The sequence below is a fragment of the Sorex araneus genome, chromosome X, assembly GCF_027595985.1.
Source record: "Sorex araneus isolate mSorAra2 chromosome X, mSorAra2.pri, whole genome shotgun sequence".
Classification (NCBI taxonomy): domain Eukaryota; kingdom Metazoa; phylum Chordata; class Mammalia; order Eulipotyphla; family Soricidae; genus Sorex; species Sorex araneus.
In genome coordinates this window covers 152,030,116-152,051,637 of record NC_073313.1, presented here as the reverse complement: position 1 = coordinate 152,051,637, position 21,522 = coordinate 152,030,116, and the positions used below count along the sequence as shown (strand labels likewise).

Here is a 21,522-nt window from a genome sequence, read left to right as displayed (position 1 = left end):
GAGGTTGCTGTTGAAATATTGAATGTAACCAAAGTAAACAGAATGTAAAATGAAACTTATCAGTTACAAGGTAGGGGTGGGGGGGCGGGATGGGAGGTGTACTGTGTGTTTTTTTTTTTTTGGTGGTGGTATATGGGCACTGGTGAAGGGATGGTTGTTTCAGCATTGTATAATGAGACCTAAGCCTGAAGGCATTGTAATCTTCCACACGGTGATCTAATAAAATAAAATTTTTATTTAAAAAATTAAAAAAGTAAAAAGACTCACTCCAGGTGCTCCAACTGTGAGACACAGTTCATTTCCTGATATTAAACACCTGGATATTAGGATAATTTTTATATACAGCACACTGCACAGTTTTCAGATACATTCATTCATAGCAGAAGTGAATGTGGATGTAGGCTCATGCACATTTGTCTGTGGGTCTTGGGGCACTCCAGGGTGAAACCTGTGGTGATCTCACTGGCAGGAGGACCACTGAGGCCAGGGAAGATAGGAGCATGTGCTGGTGAGTTCTGTAAGTTCACAGATGTAAGTTGTTGAGTATACCGTAAGTGAGCTGCAGTGGCGGTGGCTTGGTCACTCTCGCCAGCCACATGCTTTCGGTGACCTTTGGCTGCTTTCCCCATTGGACTGCAGCTGCCAACAACAGATGCACGATGGAGGGAACAGTGCTACCAGGCAGGTTGGTGATCAGTTGCTGTGTATTCCATTCTCCCCATGTGCATGTTCCAGTTTCACTAAGCTCCCCGTTCCACTCTCACCTGCCCCTCATTCCTGTCTTCTCCTACCCCCCCATTATAGTCTCTCCACACTGTCTTGCAGCCTAGGTCTGTGCCCACCCTGCAAGCATTCCTGGTAGCAACTACACCCAGGCGAGGCCACACAATCAACATAGGAAGACCCTTCCTTCCCAGGGAATTCTTCTAAATTAAGACAATGATCTTCTGCAGCCAGGTGATCTTCTCAAGGGCAGAATACCGTCTTCGGGTGTGTTTTTCGTTTTCTTAGTCCAACAACCATTTTAGAGTTACTTACTTCTATATAATCTTTCTCATCAGTTTGTATGGACACAGAGATACATTAAGCTTGTCAGGTGTTCTCCTGGGAACATCTTGGTATATATCCCAGTTTAGTCTTTCCTAGCCCTAGCAGGATCCTCATCCAGTTGTTACTCTTTGGATCATGACAGAATTTGTACAGGATTGTGCTCTTATAGTTAAGCATTATGGCTTTTGTCCTGGCCCATTTTGATGCCAGGGTAGCTCACAGTTTGCCCTAGGTCCATCCAGTTTCTCGTCGGGGCCCTGCTTTTGGGGTGCTAGGGACTAAGTGTAACTGAGGATTAAGTCAAGAAAACAGTTGTCCAGGAGTGAATATTTTTCGGAGTTAATTAACTCGCAAGTTCCAGATATGTAGCATTCAATGTCTTCCTGCGTCTCTATAGAAAGAACATTGCTCTGAAGTAAACTATGTAAGGAGGGGAAAAAAGGAGTAAAGCAATATTTCACTGAACAAATACAAAATAAGAGATTTCTGTGGAATTTGACTTTACAAGTCACAGGTACTTCTTAGGGGGAAATGGTGATTAACTGGGTGGGGAAGAGAGCAGAGAGAAGAGGTTAAAGGTAAACAAGGAGGAATGGGCGTGTTTCAGGAGCACTGTGATGGGTATAATGCAGTAAACCTAAGATCCCTGCAGCCAATATTATCTGACAGTGATTTTCTGAAGATGCTCCTTGGACTTGGGCCCTGGGCTGTGTGTGGATTCCCTGTGCGTGTGTGAAACGTGCTGCTGACCCTGGAGGCCTCTGGCTCCTGGATCCAGGTGTCTTTGCCACGCTCAAACTACACTTCCTTCACCCAAACTGTCAATCATAATGATCCTGCCTTTGCTTTCCTCACTTTGCTCCATTCTTTTTCATCTGTCAAGCATCTGTGAGGTTTAGGACCCTACATGCCCCATCCCCCTCTGTTTGTGACTAGCCTGGCTGCACAGCCTGCAATGTTGGGGTGTCCTTTTCAGGAGCAGCAGATCCACCTCCCACCCTGCCCGCTCTATCAATACGCTTGTGTTTTCTCTCAGATCATCAGGATGGTTTTTCAGCATCTTGAAAAAATTACTTTTATTTTGTTGTGAGGCCTTGTGTTGCTGTAGGTTTTTCCTGGTGGTCCTCAGGCCTTCCTTTGGGCGGTCCTGAGGGAACAGCCCCTGTCACCCTACCTGCTGTTCTCTCTCTGACTTCCTAAGAGATTTCCTTCAGTGTTTGTGTTTAAAAGTGAAGGAGTGAGCCCATAAAAAAGCTAGCTGGGTGGAGCGACAGTACAGCGGGGAGGGTGTTGGTCTTACCCATGACCGACCATGGTTTGATCTGCAGTATCCTATATGATCTCCCAAATGTCACCGGTTCTAGTAAAATACAAAAGTCTAAGAATTATTTTGAAGATTGTCAGGCTCCTCACAACGATCCTCCCGAAGGACTTTCCCTTTGCTCTGTACCCGTTAGGACTGTGAGAACCACAGAGATGTCCTCCACCTGCTCGGCCTATCCACCCAGGGGCCATTCAGGTAATTCTTACCTTGCTTGCTGCAGTTGATTTCAGAACTTAAAACACAGCATGAGGATTTGGTGTTGTTGCAATTTGATTTGTAAATGAGCTCACTCACCAAATCCGAGTGAGCTTGCAAGGTTTCCACGTTGAATAGACATTTTTATGATGGCAGGATAGGTCAGTGGAGCAAGCATGTGACTTGAGAGGTGGGGGTCCAGGCTCCATCCCCAACAAATAATCTGACAGCTCAGGAGGAAATCCAGAGCCTAATGCTCAGAGTGCAGGGCCTTAGTCCCACTGGGTACTGAAATTAGTCAAATTAAAACCTAAAAATAAATGTATTATTTTTCATACTCATGGAATAACATGAATTTGCCATGTATGCAAAGTTAGTAAAAGTGTTAATTATATCAAAGGACTGGCTGTTGCCCTAGCTATAGTGCAGTGGGATGGGCACTTGCTTTGTATGATGTGGGCACCTAGGCTCTATCCCCAACACTCCACATGGCCACTAGCGCCCCACTAGGACTCATCCCTGAGCACTGCTTGGTATGCCCCCTTCACAAAATTAATACAAGGCTGGAGCAATAGTGCAGTGGGTAGGGCGTTTTCCTTGCACACAGCCGACCCAGGTTCGATGTCCAGCCTCTATGTGGTCTCCCGAGCACCGCCAGGAGTATTTCTTGAGTGCAGAGCCAGGAGTAACCCCTGTGCATCACGGGGTGTGACCCAAGAAGCACAAAACTATTACAAAAAGAAAACAAAAAGAACAAAACCCTCACTGATCCTGAGAGTAATGTGCTTGTGCTGACATGATTGAAATGGCCCCTGTGGTCCCTCTCAAAATGTGACCAGGCCTGCTCGGGGCACTGGCTCTGCGTTCAGCTTTCCACACAGTCCCAGACCCAGACAGTGACTTGTACACATACAGAGAAGATCATTAGCCAACTCTCTGGTGAGAAACACAGGACTCCTGATAGCCAATCTAGAGGTTTCTGGGCATCGATTCTGCCAACGCTTTGGGCAATTGGGCATAGGTTTGAACAAAGCAAAAGCAAATTGGTCCTTTGAACAAACTCTGCAGCTGTCCACAGCCAGGGACCTGTTGTGCCGATATCCACCATCAAATCCCAAATGAGCCCCAGCGTTTTTGGGGTCAGATTGAAGGAGACATGGAGATATCAAAAAATAAAATTTGGAGGAATGTATTCACACCAGCTGGCGGGCTGTCCTGCTAGGCAAGAGCAGCAGCTTCACAGCAGAAGCACAGGCTGTTGGTTAAGAAAAACCTCAACCTGGCACACTTGTCATTTTCATAAGTACCCACAAAATTACTTTCACTCACTGAGCCCATGTCCTGGAGCCCAGTAAGTTATGTAAGCATAGTAAAGCAAGCATTGATATGGAAGAGAGAAAAGGTGATTACACACACCAAAATCCAATCAATTATTGATCATTAACCACCTCCCTGTTGTTCCTGTTTTATTCCACGACTGGCAGGTGCCATACAAGAAATTCAGTATAATAATATAGTTATCAAATATATATCAATATAGTTAACTGCACTAAATGATATGTAAAGTTCTAAACTAAGTTTCATCTTTTACTATAAGAAACATCAAATCATAGCTGATTTGAAACATCAAATCACTGCACTAAATGATATGTAAAGTTCTAAACTAAGTTTCATCTTTTACTATAAGAAACATCAAATCATAGCTGAACAGTCGGTCAACATGTCAGAAAAAAAGGCTTTCTCCTGCACACCCACTGTACAATTCTTGACTTCTGGTTCAAATTTTGAAGAATTTTAGATTTTGCTGCATAATTCATCCACTACTAAACTACTAAATGACTACTCAGTTGCAAAGCAGTGAAGCGGCTTTCTGTTCGTGCAGCTGATTCATTTTAGATCCCAGTTGAATTTATTGCATAGTCGAACTTGAGCACTGTTTGAAGAGTTGCTGAGCACAGAGCTAGGAGTAGCTTGAGAACACCAATGGCTATTAACATACACAAACACATACACAGGAATATTGATTATACATGTAATACTTTCCCATTCACCAATTCCTGAGCCTCATTCTGCGACACCCACAAAATTAGCTTAACTAATTCTGGGCATGTGATTCACTTAGTTTCTAGCTCACTCCTGTAACAATACATGAACAGGTGGAGCTACTCTAGCAATTGGAAGTTCAGTGAATTGAAATAAGAAATCAGGGTTAGGACAGTCCAGCTGGGAAGTAGCTACCCCAGGTTCTAGGGTTAGGACAACAGAGGGTTCCCCCAGCCCAGTGTGGAGTGGCCCTGAGCAGTCAGGTGTAAGTCCTCAGCACTACAGAATGTGCCCCCCCCCAATTTGATAACACAAAACATGCCCCTGGATAAATTAACACAAAACATGATATTTGGATATTAACGCCCAGTGATTTCTGAGCATTAATATTTGGGGGTCAGTGTTGGGGCACTATTCTGGTGGGTATTTGCGACGAAATCTTTGTGAATTTTAGTCGCTTCGTGAAAACATAAAATCTTTGTCACCATAGGGCATGTGTTCACTCTATCTATTCGGTGCCTGGCAACCTCCCAGATACCCTGCTGACCTGATACAAGACGAGAAACGGGAAGAAAAATTAACTTTCCTAACCTGAAAGTGCCGGTCAGGAATAGTTGGTGTCTGGCCCTTTAACACTCTGGCCGGAAGTGTAGGTGACGTCACAGAGCCCCTTCTGAGGTGGGAGGCATTTCCGGTAGGCCGCCATTGTCTGAACGGGAGGAGTCTGGCCCGAGTGGAGAGGGGGTCCTGGCGAGGTGGCTCCATAGCCCGTGGTGGTGGCTCCACCTTTGTGACCCCAGCGTGCTTCCGAGGTTCGTCTCGTTCGTTCCTGCACTTCAGGGAGACGAGGGGGCTGCTGAGGCAACTTACCTCAGAGCTGCTGGAGGGGCGCGAGTCCCGGGGAGGCCTGGCGGCCCCCGGCGAGGCTCGGGGCGACTCCAGGCTCACAGCTCAGGATCCTCTGGGGTCGGGGGACCCCATGGGGTGAGGGGACAAGGCCCCGCCCTCCCCGCTCTCCTGTTGCTCAGGCCCCAACCACAGAAAGAGAGACAAGAGGGAGCCTCAGTTTCCCCTGTTTCCCCGCAGGTCGGTGGGGTGTGCGCGGCTGCCTCCCCATTGGTTCCTGCAGAGACACTCTGAGCCCCCGGGGGTCACGGGCTGGGGCGGGGGGTCACCCGGGGATTTTCCCGTGCTTGTCCTTTGCGGGCCACTTCCGTCATTGTGATTATGGAGTCGGGGGCAAAGGGTCGGTTTCCCTGGAAAGAGGGGGAGGTGATTCTCGCTTTTAATTAAAAACAATGTTTTGTTTCATTATTTTTGTGCGACATCCCGCAGCGTTCAGGGTCACTCCTGGCTCTGCACCAGGGGACTCTCCTGGCAGGACTCAGGGTCCTGTGGAATGTCAGGCTCAGTCCTGTCAGCCCCGTGCACAGCAGATACTCTCCCAGTGCACTGCTCTCTGCACTGGCCGGGGACTCTGGATTGTGTGGCTGACCGTTTGGGATCCTGGGAGATGCGAAGTTGTAAGAGACCCTGGCAGAAGGGGGTATAGCATCTGGACTGTGTTGGCCCAGAGGGGTTTGTGCAATCAGATGTAGCAGGTAATAGGCTGGTCACTTCCAGGATGCGCCCCAAGATGGACCATAATGCAATCTAGGATGACCATTGGTCACCACACCTTTATTTCTTTGTCTTATATAATTTTTAGTGTTTTTTATTTTTAGGGTGAGGGAAGACATGGCAATTTTCAGGGGTTATTCCTACATCTGCACTGAGGGATCCCTCCTGGTGGTGCACAGGGAAACATGGGATGCCGGCAATCAAACCTGGGTAGACACGTGCAAGATGAGAACCCCACACACTATGTTTTTATTATTATTAATTGTAATTTTTGGTCCACAGCTGGCAAGTGCTCAGGGCTCACTCTTGGCTCTTTGCTCAGACATGGCTTCTGGCAGTGCTGGGGTGGGGAAACCTACGTGCTCTTGCATATTAACCCGGGCTCAGGTGCTTTAATGAAAAGCATCCTATCCATTTGCTATCTCTTCTAACTCTCTGATTTTATTTTCCCCCAGAAATATAATTTCTGCTTCACCTATCAAATTTCATAGCATTCCCTCATTTTCAATTTCTCCAGGACCAGAGACTCCCCCTTCTGTTCTGGTGAGTACTTTCAGAAACGGGCTTTGCAGGGACCTGTTGCACTAGGTTTTAAATGTCTCACTGTAGGCCCGGGAGCCTTAGTACAGCCAGGACGGTGTTGCTCTTGCTCAGGACGGACCTGGGTTCTATCATCCCATGCCCCATAGGAGTGTCTGGTCATTGAGAGATGTGCCCCAAAAGATCATAAAGAAAGAAAAGCCAATGGGGCTAGAGCGAAAGCACAGCGGGTAGGGCGTTTGCCTTGCACGTGGCTGACCCAGGTTCAATTCCCAGCATTCCACATTGTCCCCTGAGCACCACAAGGAGGAATTCTGAGTGTAAAGCCAGGAATAACCCCTGTTCATCGCCAGGTGTGACCCAAAAAGCAAACAAAAGCCGAGCAATAGGAGAGCAGACAGGGCACTTGCTTTTCATGCGCCTAAGGTGTTTGTTTCCCAGTACTCCATAGGGTTCCCTGAGCACTGCCGGGTGTCTCCCAAACTTCCTTTTGGCTGTTGTGGGCTTCTGCTACCTCACCTTTTTGTTTCCCCCTTTTTGCTACAAACTTGTTGATCAGGGACTCTGCCCTCTGTCTCTGGAGGTAGAGGAGCCGTGCCATGTTCCCAACCAGTAAAGCAGGTGCTCAGCCCTTGAGTTCCTCTCCCTGGGTCTATCTCACTACTCGGAGAGCAGACAGGCTGGGATTTGAGGACACACCTGGTAGTGCTTGAGGCCTACGCCCTGCTCTGTTCACATTGGCAGTGCCAGTGGATACCGGTTGATGGTCCCCGAGTTTTATGTGTTCAGCATGTGCTCCAGCCTGGTGTGCTCTCTCCTGCCCCTTTTTTATACCTTCATTGGAAGTTCTTAGATGAACATGCTGTAAAACTTCCAACAAGAGGCTGTCAGAAGGAAACGAAGGGGTTGGAGTCTCTCAGCAAAATTACAGACTTTCGTCATTTAGATTTCTTTTGGGCCAAGTGTATGTTCCACCTATTTTTTTACACAGGGTCACATAACTGAATGTGTAAAATGACATAATCTGTGAAAACTTGACCTGTAAATTCTGAGCATCCCAGAGTGTGGCCCAAAAATAAACAAACCAAAGAATTGAGCCTTGAGATTTATTGCTGGATTTCACACATCGCTGTTGGCAGATGACTTTCTCTGTGTCTTTATTAGAGGGGAGGGGAGTAGCAAACTCAAATCCAGCAGTACTCAGGGATAACTCCTTAGGGATTCAGGGTGTAAAGTTGAGTCAGATGCATGCATTGCAAGTGCGTGCATGGCACGTTCTCACTGTCACCTGCAAACCATTGAAATCACAGCTGGTTTTTGGCTCAGGGTCTCACCAGGAGCTGCCAGGAGGCTACAGCCCTGCCATGACCACTACCAGTGGGGCCTTGTCCTAGCCTCCACCTGCATGCCAGTCTGTTATTATCAGAGGGTTCACAGGATTTATATAGAATTTGAATTTTGGGGTAAGAGATAGGACACAGTGCAGGCCCTGGCCTTGGAAGCACCCTGCCACAGTATAATGGGTTCATTTTCAGTTGGTCATGCCTGCGATGTTAATGGGTTACTTCTGGCTCTTCTCATTGATCACCCACTGCAAGACGTGGGGACACTTTTCGTCTGATAGAGATTGAAACTTGACTGAAGTGCATGTCAGGCAGGCACCCCATGCTCTGTGCTATCTCTGAGGCCATCATAAAAAGATTTTGCTCTGGTTAAATTCCACAAAGTTGTGATAGTAGATGTTCTTTTTCCTACTAAGTACATAACTCACATTTCTTGAGTGTGTGTTTTTGCTTTGGGATCACATCCACCAGAAGTCTGGGCTTCCTTCTGACTCTTCACTCAGGAATCACTCCTGGTGGGCTTTGTGGACTGTAGGGATGAGGGAGGCCAATCCCGGGTAGCTGTGTGCACGGCCAGTTACCTCCCTTCTCTGTTTTTTTTTTTTTAATCTGTCTCTGGGACCTGTTTTTTACCTATTCAGCTAGATATGTTTGTTAAAAGTTATGGAATGTTCAGTTAGTGTGGACCTAGGAGCCCTAACAACAGGACAGCAGGTCATCTGCTTGATTTACCTTCCGTGAGAGAGAAGGTAATCATGGATTACAGCGCACTTCTTTGTCCCCTGGAGAGGAAGGGACATCTAGCATGTCTTTCTGGGTGGGTCTTGAGCTGTTTCTGAGGGTGACGCTGGTCAGACCATTAGTTGTGCTCCGTTCTGGTTCTCATGTGTCTGACTTCTCTTCCAGGTGATTCTGTGGAGCCACCTGCCGATCCTTGGGAATTACAGAAGCTTCAGACAATGGTGACACACCATCTGACACACTGTTCCCAGGTGGGAGGAGAATGATGTGGTGACATGATGCAGTGACAGGCAGGTACCGGTTTCTAGCGTCTCTGTCTCTTGAGTTTCAGGAAGGAGTCCTGGGATATAATTCCTGGCCTGAGTGCTCCAACTCTCTGCTATTTGAGGCTACTTTGTCCTTGTCTGTTGGATTCCTTTTATTTGGGTTTAGCCACAACCAGCAGTGCTCAAGGAGTACTTGTAACTCAGTGCTCAATTATCATTCCTACCAGATCTCAGGGACCCTGTCAGTTGGCATGGATTCAAGAGTGTCTTCATTTTAATTTTTTTCTTTTGAGCAACATTTAGTGATCATTATATTTTAGGACAGGAATGATATTGTGTGCTTTATATCTGTTTCATTTATAGTACTTGTCTTTGCAAAGTAACTGTACTTTGATCTATGCAATATTTTTCTTTATAAAAAATCTTTTTAATTAGTGAATCACTATGAGGGTATAGTTAACAGATTTACGTATTTTTGTGCTTGTGTTTCAGTCATACAATGCTTAAGTACCCATCCCTCCAGCAGTGCCCATTCTCCAACAATGATGATCCCAGTATCCCTTCCACCTCCCACTTTATCCCCCCCACCCCACCTCGCCTCTGTGGCAGGGAATTCCCTCTTGTGTGGTGATGGGAGGGTTACACCGAGTGATTCTCCTGGGTTACTTCTGGCTCTGCACTCAATGTTGCAGCTGGCAGTGCTTGCTGGACCAGGTGGGACAGTGGGGATTGACAGTCCTGCCCATTGTCCCTGGACCCGCTGTAGTGTAACTCCATCTGCCTTTTTGTCTTCTATTGTATTTGTTGTCATCCCACAGTGGATGTGCTCAGGGCTCTGGAGTCCTACCAGCACCTGCGGGCCTTCGGTGAGAGCAGTCTGGGAGCAGGGCAGGGTTTTCTGTTCTCCAGGCTCAGTTGTTCTGATGGGCCAGGATTATTGACAGCAATGCTGATAACTTTCCCATGTTCATTTCTCTTTTTCTGTTTTTGTTATTTGGCCACACTTGGCAATTTGCAAGCTTACTGGTAGGATGCAGGGGATCTACCCAGGTCAGTCAAGAGCATGTGAAAGCCCCCCATGTGCTGTACTATCTCTAAGCTTCCTCTAAATATTTCCTTCCATTGCCAAATGAATTTACTTCTTGTACAACCACAAGGGCCCATGGGGGTGCTCTGGACTAAACCGTGTCAGCACCTAATGGCAGAGGCTTTACCCGCTGTTCTACTGTACCTGGCCTGCAACTTCATTTCTTTTTGTTTTTCTATTTTGATTTTGTTAGTGGCCTACACCCAGCAGTGCTCAGGGATCACTCTTGCTGTAAATTCAGGAATTTCACATGGCAGTGCTCTTGGCCCATATGGTTGCTAAGGATGAAACCTGTCTCTGTGTGTCACCAGGTGCCTGCATATGTAAAGACATGCTTATGCAAAGTTGCCAGATCACTTTGTTGGGCAACTCCTCAGCCGCAAATGACGAGAGAGGGTTAAAGTCTATGCTGACTGGTTCAGCCCTTTTGGAAAACAGTATGGTTGCTTCTCAAAAAGTTAGAAATTGAGCTCCCATTTGACCGGTACATCTCCTGGGAATCTACCCTGGAGAGGCAAAAAAGTACAGTCGAAATGACATCTGTAGTCAAATGTTCATTGCAGCATTGTTTACAATAGCCAGAATCTGGGAAAAAAACCTGAATGCCCGAGAACGGATGACTGGTAAAGAAATTTTGGTGCATTTACACAATGTAATACTATGCTGCTGTTTGAAAAGATGAAGTCATGACCTTTACATATAACTGGATCAACATGAAAGTATTATGCTAAGTGAAATGAGTCAAAGAGAGAGACGTAGAAAGATTGCACTCATCTATGGAATATAAAAAAACGGAATAGGAGGCTAACACCCAAGAATAGTAGAGATAAGTACCAGGAGGTTGGCTCCAAGTCTTGGAAGCTGGCCTCAACGCCGGAGGAAAGGGCAGCTCAGATAGAGAAGGGAACACCAGGTAAAGTGTGTCTTGAGGACCTGCACGAGATAGGAGATGCGCCCTCAAAATAAAATATAGACCAAACACGATGGCCACTCAGTGCCTCTAGTGCAAACCACAACACCGAAAAGGAGAGAGAGAACAAAAGGGAATGCCCTGCCACAGAGGTGGGGTGGTGTGGGGGTGATGGAGTGGGAAGGTGGGAGGGAAACTGGGAATACTGGTGGAGGGGACTGGGCCCTGGTGGAGGGATGTAAACAAAATGCAAACATGAAAGTTCATACATTTGTAATTGTACCACACGGTGATTCACTAATATGAATTAAAAAAAATAAAGCCTGTCTTTTTCATTGGCAGCCACCAGGAGGAATCCTGGCACGTGGCTGGGGTTTGTATACGAATATATGATTCTCTTACTGTTTTTGGTTGTTTTTATTTTTTTTGGGGGGAGGCCACATCTGTAATTTCCTAGAGGTTACTCCAGGCTCTAACTAAAGAAACTGTTTCCATCAGTGATCATGGTTTCATATGGGATGTCGAGGATTGATCATTGTCACTAAGGGAAGCACAGTATTCTCTAAGTGTCTCTCTGGCCCCACTTTGGTGTCTTTCATGATAAAGAATTTCTGCTCCCTCATGTCAAGTTGAAAAGCATCTCTGAACTCTTCATCAGCTGACCGGGTGACCCCTGAATGTTGGTGTGAATATAGTGTATAAAGGGGTTATTTTTTATTTTTTTTAATTTCATTTTATTAAATCACCGTGTGGAAGATTACAATGCCTTCAGGCTTAGGTCTCAGTTATACAATGCTGAAACAACCAATCCTTCACCAGTGCCCATATACCACCACCAAAAAAAAAAAAAAACACAGTACACCTCCCATCCCGCCCCCCCAACCCTACCTTGTAACTGATAAGTTTCGTTTTACATTCTGTTTACTTTGGTTACATTCAGTATTTCAACACAAACCTCACTATTGTTGTTAGGAGTGCCCCACTAGATTCAGACCTACTGTGAAGACAAATAAGGTCGCGAGGCCTCAGTAGCGGCCGCGCGGTTTTGAATTTCTGTACTTTAACAAGAAGTCCAGGGAGATTTCTTCCAGATACTAGATAATTGCAGGCTTGAAAACCCAATCTGTGGTCGTCTTAATATGGCGGACACCGCGCCCTTCATCCCCGGAGAGAAAGGCGAGAGAGAGAAATACCTTTCCCCTCCTGGGCGGGCACGGGGCCGAGGCTTAGTTCTCAGGCTGGAGACATTCTGCGAGGAGTTGCCCATGTTGAAAGAGGTTTTGCTGGGTCTGGATTCACGCTTGTACAGCTGCGGAGAGGCCGCACATGTGTGCGGCCCCCGGGATCACATCTCGGCGGTGGGAGGGACTGGTGCCTCCCACCTTCCCAAGAGCACCCTCCTGTCCTTTTGCTGCAGTTTTTGTCGTAAATCCCGTCTGTGGTCGTCTTAATATGGCGGACACCGCGCCATTCATCCCCTGAGAGAAAGAGGCGAGAGAGAGAAATACCTTTCCAAAAGGGGTTATTTTTAATGTAAGGTAATTTTTTAATTCAATTTATAAGATACTTTATTTGATTACGTTCAATATTCAAACACCAATCCCATGTAGTTGTGTTTTGGTGGGAGGAGGAGATATTTGTTTAGATATTTATTTAACACTCCTGCTGTGTTGGAAAGAAATTTATTTTGAAAGGGCCGGAGTGGTAGTATTGAGGGGAGGGCTCTTACCTTGCATGATGCCAACCCAGATTCAGTTCTCAGAATTCCAAACAGTTCCCCAAGCCACAACAGGAGTGATCCCTGAGTGCCAAGTTCAGATTAGCCCTGAGCAGTGCCTGTTGTCAGTTGCCATTGTTGTAGAAGGTGAGGAGTGGGGAAGGAGCGGGTATTGGGCTACTCGGGGACAGGGAACGTCCTCAAGGGCCTTTTCCCTTATCAACTGCTGAGTGGTCACTCTGAGCACCCTCAGCCTTCAGGGTCTCCACCTTGTGACTGCCAGGCTTGCTCCGTCATTTTGGCCAGGGATGGCAGCCCCTCACCTGGAGCTTACTGAGCGCTCATGCAAAAAGGTTTATCTCAGTTTATTATTTTTAGGGCAACTAGGGAGTTTTTCCTGAAGAGAACATATTTCAAAAAGTGCATAAGGAGGGGGCGTTAGTCCCATGGATCGGGCGTTGTCTGCTCCCAGTGGTGCTCACAGCTGATGCATGCCGTGGAGGAAAAAGTCAAGCTTGAGCAGCGAAAGTCATTCGGAAAGTTTCATATACAATGAAAGTAAGAACAAACAGACAAGAAAGTGTATTCATTTTAAATTTTTAATTGTGTTCCAGGGCCACACCCGTTGTTGATCAAGGCTGCCTCCTGGCTCAGGAGAACCCATGGGGGACACGAGGCCAGTGCCCTCCCTGCTGACCTATAGCTCTGGTCCCCATCCTGAGAGACAGTGTCAGAGAAAGTGAGGGAGCCCCAGTCTGCCCGCAGATCTCATAGAACGTGTGAGACCACCACAGTTTTAGCTCAGTTGCAGGGAAACTCGGATCCCGGGGGCATTCACTAGGGGTGGGGCATGGGGTCATCCCGGGAGTATCTCCAGGCTGGCACAGCTACATCACAGACTTTCCTGGCTGCCTTTCCTGTCTTAGGCAGGTTAAAATGGTGTCAGAGACAAAAGGTTTCTGTCATCAAGGAGCCCTGGGGGCTCATTCTCTTTTCTTTAGTCGGGGAGGTTTTGAGCCTTACCTGGCGGTTTTCAGGGATCTCTCTTGTCTCTTCACTCAGGATTCAGTCCTGGCAGTGTTCAGTGTACCCCATACCCTTGTCAGCAGCATGAAGGCATATATTCACCCCACTGCCTGGTGGGGGAAGGGGCACTGGGTGTATTTTTTTATGTACTTGGGCCTCAAAAGCATTGGGCAGAGTGTTTGATTTTCACTTGTTCCTGGTTCAGCCACTAGGTTCCTAGGTCCAGGGAGGTTCAGAGCTTTTTCCTTTTTCCTTCCTTTTTCCCCCTTTGTTTTGCTTTTGCTTTTTGGGTCACAGCCCGTGATGCTCAGGGGTTATTTCTGGCTCTGCACTCTGAGATAACTCCCTGTGGTGCTCAAGGGGATCATATAGAATGCTGGAGAAGAAGTCCAGGTGGCTGCCTGCAAGGCAAACACTTCTTGTGCTATTTCTCCTGCCCCAAAGTGCAGAGTTTTAAGAGATATCAGGGATGGGGGCCAGGCATGGGGCAAGATGGGGGACGCATTAGGGCTGGGCCAGAGAGGGTCCTGCAATGAAAAGTACAATCTGAGAAGGAAGTAGCCCAGGCACTTGCAGGGTGTGTCCCAAGGCCTTTCATAATGCAATCTAGGATCCCCATTGGACACCACACAATATTTTTGAATTATTTAGTTTGCGGGATACAGCTGGCAATGCTCATGGGTTACTCTTCCTGCCTCTGAACTCAGGAATCACTCCTGCCAGTACTCAGGGAACCATATATAGGATGCCAACATTCAAACCTGTGTTTGCCACATGCAAGACAATACCGCGCCCACTGCACTATCTCTTTAGACCCTTGTCACAGAAAGTTTATTTTTTTAAAGTGTAATGTTTGTGCTTCAGTACACAGAACTCAGATCTTACTCTTGGGTCATCATTCCTGGCAGTCCTGGCTTGGGGACCTTATGTTCGTGTTGTGTATTAACCCCAGCTGAGCTTGAAAGAAAAACATCCTATCTACTGTACTTTCTCTGCTAACTGGACGTGACTTTCTTTTACCCCAGATAAATAACTTTTTCTTCACCTGACAATTTTGAGTATCCCCCACTCTCCATCTCTCCCAGAGTAAGGGCGGCCACTGTAGATGGGGTGAGTACTGCAGAAAGGGGGTTTTCAGGGACCACTTGCAACAGGTTTTAAATGTCTCCCTCTAGGGGCCAGTGCAGTAGGACAGACAGGAGGGCGGTTATCTTGTGCACGGGCACCCCATAGGGCCCCCGCAGCATCATTAGGTATGGCTCCACCCCCAACCGCCCAAATGTCTCAGTGCAGAATTTGTCTTGACACGAGCCTTTATTTGAAATTTTCAGGGTTGGGGGGCGAATCTCTCCTTCCTTTCCTTTCCAGTTGTTTGCTACAAATTTGGAGTTGATCAGGGACTCTACCCCTCTGTCCAGGTGTCACTAGATATAGGGGAGCCCTGCCATGTCCCCCACTGGTAAAGCAGGTGCTCAGCCCTCTGAGCTCTTCTCCCTGGGCCTATCTCACGACTCGTGGATCAGATGGAATTGAATTTTGGGGCCACATCTGGCAGTGCCTGAGGGCTGCTCCCTGCTTGGTGCTCAGGGAACCAGTAGACTCTGGATACCAGGGCTTCCATCTGGCCGGCATATTCTCCAGCCTGGTGTGCTCTCTCCTGCCCCTCTGTTCTTACCTTCATTGCAAGTACTTAGATGTGAATATTCTGGAATACTTTCAACAAGAGGCTGTCAGGAGAAGGACTTGTAGGCTCTGAGCAAAATTATAGATTTACACCATGGAAATTTGTTTTTGAATAAGTCTAATTTTTCCTCTCCCTTTCCTTTTATAAAATCACATACCTAGGAGAGAAATTTTATAGATAATCAAGGACAACTTGGCCTGTAATCTCTGAGCACTTCTCCGTGTGCCCCCTCAAAAAAAAAAAAAAAACAGCTGACCCTGGAGAATATACGAGTGAATTTCCCACCTGTGCTTTGGGCAGATAACTTTTTCTTTGTCTTTATTTTTCGGGCCAGGGGCATTGGATGTGGGGGCTTCTGCCAAACTGTAAGTTGAGAGTCCTATAGGCACAAATGTCCACACACAGCTTTGGATCACTCGCTTGACTTCTGTCCCTAGTGTCATGGGTTGTAGGTTCCAGCAAAGGCTGGGGAGTGTTTACTGTTTTGTGCCGCACCCAACATTGCTCTTTTGTGTCCCACTGAGTCTGTGCTCAGGTGTTACTTTCTGCAGTGCTTGCTGGACCGGTGGTGCTGAGATTGGCCATGGGGTGAGTGTGTTGTGCAAGGCCGGCATCTCCAGGGGCATAGCTGGCGGCCTTAGACTGATTTTTGGGGCCTCTCAGCCATGTGTGTGTGTGGAGCTGGTTCCTTTTGAGAGGAGAGGCCCTGAGTCCCTCTAGGGCCCTGGGGGTCCCCAGAAAACAGGTTGGGATCAGAATCTGACTCCTGCCCCCTGTGTGTGTCTACTCAGGACATGGTGTCCTTCTCTGACCTGCCCATCACTTTCATCCAGGAAGAGTGGACGTGTCTAGATGCCTCTCAGAGAAAGCTCTACAGGCACATGATGCTGGAGACCTACCGGCACCTGCAGGCTGTCAGTGGGAGCCAAGTGCTCTGGGGAACACCCTGCCAGCACAGACCTACATGAAACTCCTGCGATGGTGCCAGCATGTGTGTTCAAGAAGGGCCATGACCTGGGGCTGCTGACGACTGAACCAGCTTAAGCGGTTGGTGTCTTACCCCCAGTACAATTGCACCATGCCATCAAGTTCCAGAATTTTGTTTTCTTTTGATTTGGTTTGGGGATTACACGCGACAATGCTCAGGAATTTATTCCTGCCTCTGTATTTAGGAATTACTCCTGGATGTGCTCTGGCACCATCTGGGCTGCTTGGAATCAACTCTTATGTGTTGTCTGTGCATTTGTCTTCCCTGCTGTAATATTTCTCCCACCACAGTTTTTTGATTCTTTTGGCTCACCCCTTCAGACACTGCATTATTTCAGTGCTCAGGGTCACTTGAATGGTTCTTGGGAGGCTTCTTTAGGACTCAGGGTCTGCTTCTGGACTCTGCACTCCAGCATCATTCCTGGCTGGCTTGGGGAACCCTAGGGAATGTTGGGAATTGAACCTGGATTAGCCGTGAGCAAGGCAAGTGCTGCATTTCTGTGCTGTCTGTCTGGATACATTTTTTTCAATTGGGATGTCTTGCCATCTTTGGCCAGTTTTGGATTTATTAAGCTCTTGGATTATCTGCCCTTAGTGTGGTAAGTAAGACCAAGCCTGCCTTCCACTCCTTGGCCTAGGAGGGAAGATAGAATATTTTGCCTTATCTGACATGCATGTTCCCCCTTTGGAATTGTTGACGCTGGTCTTAGTCTCTATAATCTCTGTAATTAATGCAAGAACTTGTTACTCACTCCTCACTCACAATCGGAACTAAGATAGCCTTGATTTCTGGGCTCCTGCGTGAACATGATCTCTTGGTACTGCTCCTAGTGGATTGTTAGTTGACGCTCTAAGATGGGAGGTTAAGATTAAACCTCTTTTTCCTAGATTGGAGATGCTTCACTATTTTGTCTTCTTCAATATGATTACATATAACCAGGGAGAGAAGATATGGTTTCATTTTGAGAAGCTTAAAATTTAGTTCTGGGGTTTCACTCGCTGCAGTGTTTGCAATTCTGAGGATGTCCCTGTCCCTGGAAGCAAAGGATCTCTGGGACTGGCGAGGTATTGGGTTCGTTACTTTTACCGGGCTCAGGAAGGATTTGGGGTGGCCCTGAGACAGGAGTTCTGAGTCCTACAGACACGTGTGTTCTCACACAGCTTTGAGTCACTCGCTGGATATTGTGTGTCCCTTTCTCATCCCTAGAACATAGAACAGGGACTGTGGGATATGGCATTGGTGGGGTGTGGTATGTAGTGATTTGATCCAACCCAGTGTTGCTACTTTTGGTCCTGTTGGGTCTGTGCTCAGTTTTTATCCTCTGCAATGCTCATTGTATTTATTCCTGGGGTGGCTGCAGGCAAAACCAGAACTTGCAGGAACCTTCTAGTTCAGTGTCATTGTAGTAGATCTGCCTTCTTGTGAGGGATTCCTGGACTCATCAGCCCGAAATGTGGATGGAGGCTGGTTCCTCCCAATTGGAGTGGGGAAGGGAGTGAGGCCCTGAGCTCCTCTAGGGCGCTGGGGTGTCTCATTCTCATGCCCCATATTATGGGTTGGGATGACATCACTCCTGTCCCATATGTCTGTGTTCAGGACATGGTGACCTTCCCCAACATGGCTTTGAGTTCTACCCCAGAGGAAAGAACAAGGGTCAGAAATCTAAGTTTTTGAAGGGTATAGGCGAGCTCCAACCTGCTGGAATATCTCCCCAGTCCCAGGCTTTATGTCTTATGAGTCCAACTTATTTTATTTTATTTTGCTTTATTTCATTTTTGGGTCAGCTGGCAATGCACATGAGTGACTCTAAGATACGCACTCAGGAATCACTCCTGATTATATCCCCCCAAATCCAATATGATCCCCAGGCACAGCCTGTATTTCCTCAGCCCAGAGGCACGATTAAGCCATATACATTGCTGTGTGTGACCCAAAACGAACCAAATACATTTACTTCTCTTTCCACACTTCACTTGAGTGCTTTGCTTCTGCTCTTGGTATTGTTTGGGGGACACATTTGGCATTTTCATTTTATTTGTAATTTTTAAATTCCATTCATTTATTTTTTGGCTTTTGGGTCACACTCAGTGGTGTTCAGGGGTTACTCCTGACTCTGACCTCAGGAATTTCTCCTGGCAGTGCTCAGGGACCACATGGAATGTTGAGATTGGGACCCCGGTGATTTGTGTGCAAGGCCAATGCCCGGCCCTGCACTATGCTGTCATTCTAGTCTCTAAGATCATTTATGCCTTAGAGTCTCACCCGCTTAGCCATTGTTTTGCTCAGTGCTTGGGGTCACTTCAACTGATCTTGGGAGACCAGGTGGCGCCTGGCACCAACCCAAGGTTCCCACGTGCGAAGCATATTCCCCAAGCCTATGCATTGTCACCCTACCTCCATTGGACTCTTTCACAGATTTTTAAAATTTGTTTTGAGCCAAACCCTCACTGTGACTCACTAATAAATAAATTAAAAAAATTAAAAAAATTAAATTTGTTATGGGCCAAACAAGTAGGACTCAGGGTTTGCTCCTGGGCTCTGAACTCAGGAGTCATGCCTGGCTGGGGGGGGAGCAGTATGAGGTTGTAGGGATTGAACCTGGATTGACATGGGCAGGACCATTTCCCCACCTGCTGTACTATCTCCCTAACCCTCCACCTTCCCCTTTGTTTCTAGTTTAATATAAATTTGGGGGGCTTGCCATCCTTGCTTGGGTGCTTGTGTTTACTCCTGACTCTGCATCAGAGTGAACTCAGGGCCCTCCAGTGGCTGGCATCCTGGACACGGGGTCCAGCAGTCATTGTTCACGTGGATAAAGGGCAAAGTAGGATCTCTTCTTGAGAAGGTGACTGTGAACGCCGATTTTGTGGCAGGACATGAGACCTCCAGTGCGAGCCCCGTGCCTCCCCATCTCTACACTGTGAATGGCGGGGCTTCACCAGCTTGGAGGGCACTTACACACTTGTTTTTCACTTGTTCCCCAATATCCAGGTAGTTCCTGAAGCTTGGTGGAAGCTTTAGGGGGACGCAGAGCTTTTGGGATGCAGGGAGCATTGTTCCAGGACTCCGGTTGTGGATGTGCGTGCATGATCCTGGGGGGCCCCTTTGGCCACCATTGCCACCAGCTCCGGAATGAGGTGGCGGCGGGTGACTGAAGGGCCTAGTACGGGGCCTGTGCGCCTTGGGTGTGCGGAAACTGCCAGGAACAAGGGGGCGTGGCTGTCCGAACCCTCCGGGGACAGGACTTCTTTGGACCCTGTCCAGGAAACTTTGACCCCGACATGACTACTGTAGATCCTCCAGTTTTACTTAGAGGATGGGAGCAATATCAGAGCACTTAGAGCCTTTGCTTTCCACGTTTCAGACCCAGGTTCCATTCCATGAGCACGACCAGAACTGATTCCTGAGTGCAGAGCCAGGAATAACCACTTAGTAATGGCTGTGTGGCCTTCGAGAAAACGAAATAGAAGACAGATTTATTTTGAGGGGCAGAGCGGCAGCTCCCGAAAATCAAGGGACCATGCTGTTGTTGGTGATGCATTTATTAATTAACCATGTATAATTTGTTTTTGTTTTTGTTTTTCTTTTTGGTTTTTGGGTCACACCCAGCGATGCTCAGGGTTTACTCCTGGCTTTGCACTCAGGAATTACTCCTGGTGGTGCTTGGGGGACCATATGGGATGCCGGGGATCGAACCCGGGTCGGCTGCGTGCAAGGCAAACGCCCTACCCGCTCTGCTGTCGCTCCGGCCCCTTAACCATGTATAACTATTAACCATGATGTCTGGGGCCATCGTGGAGGCATGGTCGTCACAGGTGCTTAGCGTTTGCCAATAAAACTTTGCTGTTGGGGGCTATTTTTGGTGTTTTTATGAGTGCAAGGGGGTCTGTCCATGCCTGTAGATACTCAGGGCTTAATCCTGGATCTGGGCTCAGGTATTATTATTGGCAGTGCTCTGGGCTACCTAAGAGATGCCGAGGATTGATCAGGGTGAGCAAGGCAAGCACCTTAGCCCTTTACTGTCTGTCTGATTTCAATGTTGGTGTTTTTGTACATCAGGAATTTCTGCTCTCTCACATCAAGTTGCAAAGCCTCCGAACTTCTCATCTCGCCCTGGTAAGGCGACCCAGGCTATTGGGGTGAGTACTGCGGTTAAGGGTTTTTTTTTTTTTTTTAAGTATGTCAGACCTTGGGTTTGTGTGTCCTGCCGAGGATGCAGAGCTTGGTACAGTAGTAATTTCTGAGTGCAGAGCCAGGAGGGAACCCTAAGCATCCATCAGGTGTGACCCAAAAAAGGGCAAAAAGAATATGTAGGACTATGGGCTTCTTAAAGTCACAGAGCAAAGCACCCCCCCTTGTTTCAGCTCTCCCTTATCAGGCTACCCACAGTGTTGTTTTGAGTAGTGCTGGTAAATAAGATATTTGAAGAAAGATATTAATTTTTGATGGGGGTCCGGGGTGAATAGAAGCTTTGCCTAGGGCTCATTCCTGGTGTGCCGGAAATAATTTATTTAGAAAGGGCCAGAATATAACAAGTATGGTACTTGCCTTGCAAGCAGCCAACCCAGGTTCTATATATGGCATCTCATCTGGTCCCAGAACCCCACCAGGACTACCTCATCCCAGAGCTAGGAATAATCCCTGAACACTGTTGGCTATTGCCCCAAAATCAAACACACACTCAGAGGATGTGAGAGCAGAGAAGAATATGTATTCAGGATAAATCATGGGCTTCTGCAGCATAAAATAAGTCGAAAGAGACTGGATTTAAGGACCCACTGTTCAATTATTTAAGTGTTTTACTGTATAACTTGTCTTTGCACATGAATTTATTTTTGGGTTTCTTTTCTTCATTAGTTACCTTTTTTGTTGCAGTATTTGGGGGCCACACCCTGCAGTGTTCATAGCTAACTCCTTTCTCTAAGCTCAGGGATCATTTCTCACAAGGGTCAGGTACCCATTTCGGGTGCTGTGTATCAAACTTGGGT

The 21,522-nt window shown here is 47.3% G+C and overlaps 1 long non-coding RNA gene across 1 annotated transcript; it reads left to right on the top strand.

Moving 5' to 3' along the window:
* Nucleotides 1-5,335: 5,335 nt before the first annotated feature.
* Nucleotides 5,336-20,636, top strand: LOC129400117 (uncharacterized). Its single transcript, XR_008627440.1, has 4 exons — nucleotides 5,336-5,424; nucleotides 6,688-6,775; nucleotides 9,022-9,150; nucleotides 20,594-20,636. It is a non-coding gene; the product is annotated as an uncharacterized LOC129400117 (long non-coding RNA).
* Nucleotides 20,637-21,522: the final 886 nt, after the last annotated feature.